The sequence below is a fragment of the Lycorma delicatula genome, chromosome 13 (genome assembly GCF_047948215.1).
Source record: "Lycorma delicatula isolate Av1 chromosome 13, ASM4794821v1, whole genome shotgun sequence".
Lineage (NCBI taxonomy): Eukaryota > Metazoa > Arthropoda > Insecta > Hemiptera > Fulgoridae > Lycorma > Lycorma delicatula.
This window is the reverse complement of record NC_134467.1, coordinates 26144984-26155169: the sequence shown is the minus strand read 5'-3', so window position 1 is coordinate 26155169 and position 10186 is coordinate 26144984. Positions and strand designations below refer to the sequence as shown.

Here is a 10186-nt window from a genome sequence, read left to right as displayed (position 1 = left end):
CTCATTCATTAAATGTTGAATCTTAGAAAATTTATGTTTTTATAATCTGGTATGTATTTATCAGACATCAGATTGGAATTCAAAATTTTAGTAGGTAACATTATCTCTAAAGGTATATTATATTTATCGCTATGAAAAATTTCACCATAAACAATATTAACACTAATGTGTGTAAGATTAGAAAAGACTAAATCAGGAGAATTACCGCAACAACTTAACAAATTATTTGATAGTAAAAGATTACAATTTGTAGAAAAATCTGTATATAAGGAAAGTAGCAGCATTTTCAACATTTAAATTAGAATGATAAAATTTGATATAAGAAACATTTTCTCAGTTTTCCCATATAAAACCTGGCCGATTAAAGTTACCTAATAATAATAATTTGACTGTGACTGCACTGTTAATGTTGTAAGTGAATTAGAGATACAAATTATTTTTATTTTATAAATTGTACAATAAATCATAAACATATTTACTTTGTTCTTTGTTTTTTATTACAGAAAATAAATTTAGTACAACCGAAAGAGGAACCGCTTGACATTATGACTGGTGATGTCAAAAAAGATTCCTTAGCAATTGAAGAGACCAACTTAGTTAAATCAGAAAATTTAAAAGTTGAAAATGAAGTGATAAGAGTGTTAGATTTTGCATACAGTGGAACACCGATTATCCAGATGGACCTTGCAAGGCCAAATCTGGATAATTGAAATGATAATTTAAAAAATGTTATATAACTGCACATATCATTCTAATGTTTAGTGGGTAAGGCACTAAGTAAAAAAAAAATATGTAAAAAATAAATAAATGTATTTTAATAAAATTAAAAAGAAATTCGGAACATATGTACTATGTAAGAAAAAAGAGGTTCAGTAATACGGTTAAAAAAATACACTGTAGATATTTGATTTTATAATTAGTTTTATAAAGACTAAAATACATATATGTTTTTGCTAAATGAATTGAAAGAAAATAAATTAAAAAATCCGGTAAAATTATGATCTATAAAAACAATTCCTATTGAAGCGAAGATCTATTTGAATAGTCTTTAAATTTTTCAAATAATGCATTAGTTTTTTTAAGTTGTGTGGTGGATTTAAGCAGTGCGTTAGTTGGACATCTGGAAAATTGCTGTCCCACTTATATCTTTTAGTCATAGACTGCAATGGTCATATTAGCCCTAAATTTTCATTATTATTACCATTATTGTTATTGTTTTCATCATCATTATTACTATTATTTTAATTAATCATCAGTATGGTGACCACTGTGTCAAATTACCTCAAATAATAAAAACAAAAATCACCAAACACAATAACAGAAACCTAAAAACTAACGCCAAAAGTTGACTTTAGTAGCTTCCTGCATTATCAGTCTGTACAAAATTCCAAAAATACATCAAACAAAAACAAAAAATAAATAAATAAAAACTATAATTTAGAAAACATAAACCCTAATGACAAAACTTGAACAACATAACTTGAGGCCAACTGGAATGATAATCATTCCAGTTGTTGTTCAAGTTTTGCCATTATTAGGGCTTATATTTTCTCAATTTTTTTTTTGTTTGATGTAATTTTGGAATTTTGCTCTGACTAATGATGCAGGATCTGTTCAAAGTCGAATTGAATTTTAGAATTAGTTTTTTAGGTTTCTGTTGCTGTGTTTGTGGTTATTTTTTGTTTGTTATATATATAGCTCACCAGGCTGGTCTAGTGGTTAATTTGTTGCAAATCAGTTGTTTAACAGTTATTTTTGAAGTTGAAGGTTCTCAGGTTCAAATCCTAGTAAAATAAAAGTTACTTCCTTTTATATAAATTTAAAAATGGTGTACTTTGAGTGAACCCCAACTACACATTTCAGGAATGGTTGGTCTGAGTCTGTACAATAGTACCTTTTGTTTGCATGTCACACACATCATCATAATCATCTAATTGGGCAATGGTGAACTAAGTTGACATGATGATGATGATTGAAGGATGTAAATATGCATCTCCTATGTATATTTTTCTCACCATAAAAAAAAAAATGTCTTCAGAAGACATTTCATATACATTTCTTCTAAACTAATGAATCTTATTCCTGATAAATTGATGTGTAGCAGAATGAACAAAAAACCTGTTAATGAAATAGATGAGTGGATAATGACAAATAGTGTATATGAATTACTATTTTAAACGTGTTGTCATCCTGTGTAAATTATACATAATTAGTTAATTTTTTAATCCAATCTTAATAATATTTTGGTTTTTTGTATAAAATCTGGTAACAGATCTAATCAAAACTAAGGAAGGCAAACATATTAAGGGGAAATCTATAATTACAATTATAGTCGTAATATTAATACTAAGATTATTTAGCATTTTTATGTATTATTTGTTACAAAATAACGTAACAGATAAAACAATATTCATTTCACTCCAATTTATACAATATACAAAGCATAATAGTGTACTACAATATAAACATTATTTACATCATCTTCATATTCTTGTATCTTTTTGATATTACTAAATCTAGAATATTGAATTTGAGTGCACTAGTACGAATGTTCGTTTGTTGTAGTATTATGTTCAATTACTTTTATTGTTTTGTCATTTTCTAAGATAGTAAGTTTAAATTTTAATTGATCTCGGTCTTTAACGATTCATTTTTTTGTTTATAAGAACTTTCACTTATTTTGTAGAAACCTTTAGTTACTACTGTTTATTTAAAAATAGTTTTAATATTTATATTCCCTTTTTAGAAATATTATATAAATTGTCACATGCATGCGCACAGGTTATCCTTTGCAGGTATTATGTTTACTAATTATATATTGTAATACTTCTTTTTTATTTTATATTTTGTACAAGGGAAATAATGTTACTTCATTCTTATACGGTAAAAATAAACACTTACCCTAAAAACTGCTAATAAATAATTTTTTATGAAAATATTTTATGTATATTTATAAATTTAGGCAATTGGATCACGATCACACAACATACATTCACATTTGCCAGTTCACAGAGCTGTTACTATATTTCAATTTAAAACTATTTATAAATAATTATTTTTTTTAAATGAATTTTTAAGTTTTAATTTTTAAGGAATATTGCAATTCCTTTTGTACGCATTTGTAATACAAACATCTTCTTGTTTTGTATTTGTTTTTTCTGTATCTGGAATATGACTGGAAATGTCATTACACAGAGAATGAAAGGATCATCTTCTACAGAGGGCTTGTACCTTGTTTGGGAATGACTTTATTATGAATTTCAACAATTTGCTCTCTGATTTGAAGGGATTGTACTAGCCACCACTTTTCTTATGTAAAACACGAGCATTAAATATAATGATATTTAAAAGATGACGAAACTGCTTTTATATCATTTTCTTTCGAGTGGGTATGCGCTGAGCATTTGATATCCACGCCTTCAATTCCATCCATAAAAATATAATCATTGACAGTGTTTGGAACCGTTGCCAGTGTAAATAACAGTAACCTTTCTCAAACAGGTTTACTTAGTTTCTAAAAGAGTCACAACAATATTAGTGGTATAGCCATGATAAGGGTTTTTACAATTACTGTGTCTGCACCGACATAAACTATCAAGTTTTATATATATATATATATATATATTACAAGTTTCTTATTCTGAAAGAACATATTTCTTAATGCTAAAGTGTGCCCTTTTTATTTTAAAACAGAATGAAGTAACATCATACATCAGCTGTTCTAAGCCCAATGTTTTGTCTTTTTTTTTAGCAACAGATATTCGAGGTCATTTACCTAGCTGAACAGGAAGGCTGTAAATCCTGTTCCTCATCGTGCTCATTGTCAGTAATATCCCCAAGAAAATGATGAGAGTAACTGTCTGAATTCCTATCAACTAAATCATTTAAAAGTTCAATTATATCTCTGTCATTTACACGTAATGAACAGGTTGTGGAACTAATAATTATCATTTACAATGTCTAATTTTTATATCGGTAATATTTTAAAACGATAGTAAATAATAAAAATAATAACATGAATATCATTTACTCGCTTAAAAAATTACTAAAGTTAGGTTATAGTAAACAACTCTGTTATTTACGTACATTCACATCCACAGATACAAACAGTTGGAAATATATGACTGAAAATTACACAAATATTTTCATCAACACTTTTATTATTTATAGGTATCAACATTGTTTTATTATTAGATTTTAAATTTTGCTTTTTATAACTATTATCAATTAATGACATGTTATATCCATTTTTTATTGTAATAACTTTAATCTATTTTTTTTTTTTTTTATTATTATGTGTGTAATGTATTGCTCTATTTATCATGTTTGTAAATTTATTATTAATTTTGTGCGCCCAAGGATGATTTCAATTTGTGTTAATAGTTATTTTATTAGTTGTTGGTTTCCTATATACATGTTATAATTTTATTACTTTTACTAATTTCTATGTTAACATCTAAAAAAAAATATTTCTCTGTATTTGTCAGTTTCGAATGTAAATTTTAAATTGTTATGATAAGAATAAAGTTTTTTAAAATTATTAATTGTTTATTATTTATAATAGGTTCATAGAGTACCAAAATATAAATACCATCCACATATCAAACCCGTGATCAAATTTTATAAATGTGGGTAATACCATATACTATTCTACTCTCAAATTCTGTAAATAAATTTTGGCCATAACGGCCAACGATGAAAATCCCATGGGTAAAGTATTATCGTGTATGTAAAAATTTGTTGTTAAACCCAAAATAATTTTGTTTACATATATTTCTAATGATGTTTATAATATTATCTATAAATTTCAGGGTCTTTATTAATTTTCAGTATATTTCTTATTATACATATAGTTTGATCTATATGGATACTAGGGTACATGTTAGTTATGTCTTGTACTTTCATTTACTATTAAAACTATTTAATTTGTATAATATACATTTTTTGTAATATACTTATTAGGTAAATTGATTTTTCATCCGAATATTTTATCTATTATCTTAGTAATAAAATAACAAGGAGCGGATTTGAAATTAATTAATTAATTTCATGAAATGTATATTCTTTAAATTTCTTTGATATATACGTGGCAGTACAAAAAATAAATAAATACTATTTACAATCAAACTCTCATTCAGTAAATGCTGAATGTTACAAAATTAATATTTTTATATCTAGAGAGTAAGAATTTAAGAGTTATGAGATTAGAATTCAAAATTGTAGGTAACGTTATCCTTAAGATAAATGATGTTTATTATGATAAATAATTTCACCATAAGCAATGTTAACACCAATGTCTGTAAGATTAGAAAAAACAAAATCATGAGAATTACCGCAAGAGTTTTAACAAATTATTTGATTGTTAATTTTTAGAAAAATCTGAAAGGTGAATAGCAGTATTTTTTGATAACATTTAGCAAAACCTGGCATATTAAAGTCGCCTAATAATATTAGTAATAGTTTAACTGTGACTGCACTATTTAAGTGTGTTAAGCGAATTAAGAGATACAATTACTTTTATTTTATAAATTATACAAAAAAATCACATTTACTTTGTAGCATTCATATTTGCTTTTTATTACAGCAAGCAGATTTACTGCAACTGGAAGAGGAACTGCTTGATATTAGTATTGGTGATATAGAAAAAGATCTCTTAGCAATTGAAGATACCGACTTAGTTAAATCAGAAAATTTAAAAGTTGATAATGAAATGGTAAGAGTGTTAGATTTTGCGTGCAGTGGTACACCAATTATCCAGATGCATCTTTGCAAGGCCAAATCTGGATAATTGAAAAGGACAATTTAAAAAAGTTTTATCATAGATACACTGCACATATCATTCTGTTTAATGGGTAAGATACTAAGTAAATAAAAAATACATAAAAAAAAATTAAATGTATTTTAGTAAAATTAAAAAGAAATTTGGAACATATGTACCATGTAAGAAAAAAGAGGTTCAGTAATACGGTTAAAGAAAATAGTGTGTAGACATTTGCTTTTATAATTAGTTTTACAAAGGCCAAAACACATATATTTTTGCTAAGTGACTTGGAAAAAATTAAATTAAAATTTCTGTGAAATTAACATAAATAAAAAAAATTTGTATTGCAGCGAAGATTTATTTGAATAGTGTTTAAATTTTTCAAATAATGTATTAGTTTTTTTTAAGTTGTCTAGTCTGAATTCAAGCAGTGCAGTTAGTTGGACATCTGGAAAATTGGTGCCCCACTGATATCTTTTAGTCATCAACTGCTATGGTCATTAGCCCCAAATTTTCATTATTATTATTTTCATCAACATTTTTTTGTTATATGGGCATCGACTTCAACGGTCATCAGCTCTTGTCACACTTTAAAATAAGGTTTAAATCACCATCAGGTTCATCAAACGTCAGGGTCTAAAGGGCCCTTACATTTTATTTAAAAACACCAAAAAAACAACACAAAACATTAAAGGCACTCACATATATTAAAGACACTAAGAACACTTACAGGGTGTAAAGAAACCCGATATTAAAATGCAAAAGTAAATAAAACACAAAATAAAAATGAAAAAATATGTCTTCACCATACCAATCTAAATCCTTTTTTCTTTATAAGCACTCCTGGGCTAACTGGAACTGCCATTAAGCATTACATGAGTTGCTGCAGGATGCCGTGGGGGTTGATTGCCCCCCCATAAATTGTCTCGTAGAACTTAATCCATCAGAGTTCCCCTGTATCATAGGAGCAATTTTACCACCTGTTCAGGACGGCCAAAGAACCCCTTGGTGGGGGGGCTGCTCTAAGAACCCCTTGGTGGGGAGGCTGCTCTTTCCGGTCCTGACCTACCTGGCTCCAGGCATGCCTTTTGCCCTTTATGCCAGGCATACCTTTTGCCCTGTACTCTCTGTCCACCCTCAAGGGTCCCCTGTGCCATCTTTGGATATGTCCTGACTCCCGACTCCTCCACTCATGCATGCAGGCGAGCCTGAGTGTCCTAGGCAAGAGGACCCTATACATGTCACACTTCAGGACACCCTTTTTTTATCTATAGAATTAAACTACTTCACTTAGAGATTCCTCAACACAGCTTATTGACTTATTAGTCCACTGGCGTGCAGATACGCAACTATTTTTTCTTCTCTTCATTTGATCTTCCAAATCAGCAGCAAAATTATTTCTTAAACTGAACCCTTTACTGAGGTCCTCATATATGGTATACTCTTCAATTAGATGCTTGACTATAAGTGCTTTATTACAAACACTGCACGTTGGTCTTTCTTCACCGGTTAACAAATATAAATTTCTTATTCGTGTTTGACCAATTGTAAGTCTGGTCACCACCTCTTGTTCTCGGCGAGTTTTACTTCACGTCACTCTTCCATTTATATGAAAACGTTTTAACTGCATTTAGTTTTGTATTTAATCTTTTCCATTTATTATTCTACCTGTTTCTTATAGTATTAGACAATTTTTAACATCGGCCACTCGTACAGGAAATATATTCAAGTTATCACAGACTGTTGCTGTTCTGGCACTGCGCTTTCATTTCCTGCAATGCCAACATTTCCTGATGTCCATACAAATACACATCGCTGTCCTCATCGATTTAAAATATATAAAATGGACAGGATGTTTGCAATAGGGACATCCTTAATGTTGTTGTTCCTGTTTAGCCTCCAGTAATTACCATTCAGATAATACTTCAGAGGATGAATGAGGATGATATGAACGACTGTAAATGAAGAGTAGTCTTGTACAGTCTCAGTTCGACCATTCTTGAGGTCTGTGGTTAATTGAAATCCAACCACCAAAGAACACTGGTATCCACGATCTAATATACAAGTCTGTGTAAAAATAACAGTTGACAACAGTAAATTAGATTAATAACATAAATGACAGATAATGTATGCAAATATATATATATATATCTATGTTTACATATTAGCACTTTTGCAGTGCATCCATTTCATCAGATGTATTATAAACCTTTTAAAAATAAATAAAATTTAATAAAGGAAAGATGTTAGTCCTTAGTCTGATTGTTAAAAATCTGAGTTTCATAATCTTTAACGATCTGGCTAAGGAGGAACACAGCCTTCTTTTTTCAACATGTCTTTTTTAAGAGGTTTTTAATACATTGATGAAGAAGTGCCCGTGACAAAAGTGCTAATTTTAAGAATTAAAAAAAAAAACAAGCAGTAAGTGGTAGTTTTATTTTATTTATTATAAATATATATTATTATTCTCTAATACAGTGATTCCCAAAATGTGGCCCCTGGGGAGCTTGTATCCTGCAGGAATCTGAGGAACAGCGAGCTCCATGATAAAACATGATGATACCATTATTGTTCCATCATAATCAGACATTGACTTTTGGTTTGACCCTTTGATTTGCGATTGTAATTATTAATTATTTTTAATTTTACAGGTTACTGTCAAGGGAAGTACCAAGCGTTGCAAGAGATCCATAAATAATTTTATGCGTGATGGAATTATAAAAAAAATTTCAGTGAATGTAAGTGTGCATATGGTGATGTAACAACAGAAGTCGAAAATATAAGTAGTAAAAACAAGTTACCTATTCAGAAAGGAAAGAAATCGGTTTGTGAATGTTGCGATGAAAGATTCAGATGTAAATTTTATCTAAAGAAACACATTAACTTCACGGTAAAAAGAGAAAATAAAGAACTTTTCTCAAAAGTCTCTCATTCATGATAACGATTTAAAAACCCACCTTATTACTCATAATGAAGAAAAAAATTATATTTGTAAATTTTGTCAGAAAAGTTTTAATCAAAGTTCTATTTTAAAATTACATTCAAATATTCATATAAAAATACAGATATTCTTGTAACTTTTGTCAAAAGTTATTTAATCTCATAGACACATCTTAATACTCATACAAAAAAAGAAAAATTATGTTTAACTTTTGTGAAAAGTAATTTAATCGTAAAAACAATTTAAAGAGACATAATAATATTCATGCAAAAAAGAAAAATTATGTCTGCAACTTCTGTCAAAAGGTTTTTTATCAACCTTCTTATTTAAAGATACACCTTAACATTCATACAAAAGAGAAAAATTATGTTTGTAACTTTTGTCAGAAGTCTTTTTTAATCGAAGTTCTGCTTTAAAATCGCATTTAAATATTCATAAAGAGAAAAATTATGTTTGTAACTTCTGCCAAAAGGGTTTCGCATATTAATTTACACACTAAGAGAAATAACATTTGTCAAAAATTTTTAATGAGAGTTACACTTTAAAAGAAATTTGATTAAGGATAAAACAAAATTTTTATAATTTAAAATTACATTTTTCTAATTTTTGTACCACCATTCTCATTGATGTAATACACCATTAGATACTGCATCAGAGGTTGAGATGAAATAGCAATTTTTACACTGTGAAAAATACCATACCTCACCTGAATTTGAACCCAAGACATCGGGATTAAAGAGCGAGACACTCCCTCTCACCACAGAGGCCAGCCTCTGGTTTATAATATGTGGATAACATTTATGAACATCTTAAGCCCAGAACCATGCCGATCAGATATTTTGGTAGATGCTTAGGAATTCCACAGATTCAGCAAAACCAGTGTAGATATCTTAAGTTCACAAATGAGAGTTGTTTTTCTTAAATGCTTTTTCACAAAACACTGATCTTGAATGAATCTAAAGCTTTGCTCTGATTTTTATTAAAGTTTACTTCACATCACTTATCTTAGATTTTAGTATTGTTTTCAGATATTAAAACCAAACAAGAAGCATATCAATATTGACCTCAAAATCTTTAAATGATTGCTTCTTTCACATATATCACCTTCTTTAAAAGCGTCTTCTTTTATTGTTATCTCCAGTTTATGAATTATTTTCCTTTTTTCTTTCGCACTAACAAACGTGATTAAAAATAAATCAGACATGGCACATTGGTGTAAATAATTAATAATTAAAGAACCCGCTTACCAACAATTACTTCATATCCTGTCATTATGAATATCTCCATCGTTATGTATTATAGTATATTAATGACAGGTAACGTTACATAAACAAATTTACATAAAGAAGAAGTTTTCATTTTATTAAGATTATAACTTACATTTTTAAGTTTCTGATAATGGAATTTTATTCTGAATGTGCTTGAACATGTATGTAAAAGAATTGTTGATAAGAGGGTTCTTTAATTATTAATTATGATTAAAA

The 10186-nt window shown here is 28.4% G+C and overlaps 1 long non-coding RNA gene across 2 annotated transcripts; it reads left to right on the top strand.

The window, feature by feature from the left end:
• The first annotated feature begins 251 nt into the window (after positions 1-251).
• Positions 252-8851, top strand: LOC142333889 (uncharacterized). 2 transcript variants are annotated; one of them, XR_012758738.1, is made up of 3 exons: positions 252-765; positions 5585-5713; positions 8413-8851. It is a non-coding gene; the product is annotated as an uncharacterized LOC142333889 (long non-coding RNA). The 2 variants fall into 2 exon arrangements; XR_012758739.1 differs by having other exon boundaries at positions 5585-5852.
• Positions 8852-10186: the final 1335 nt, after the last annotated feature.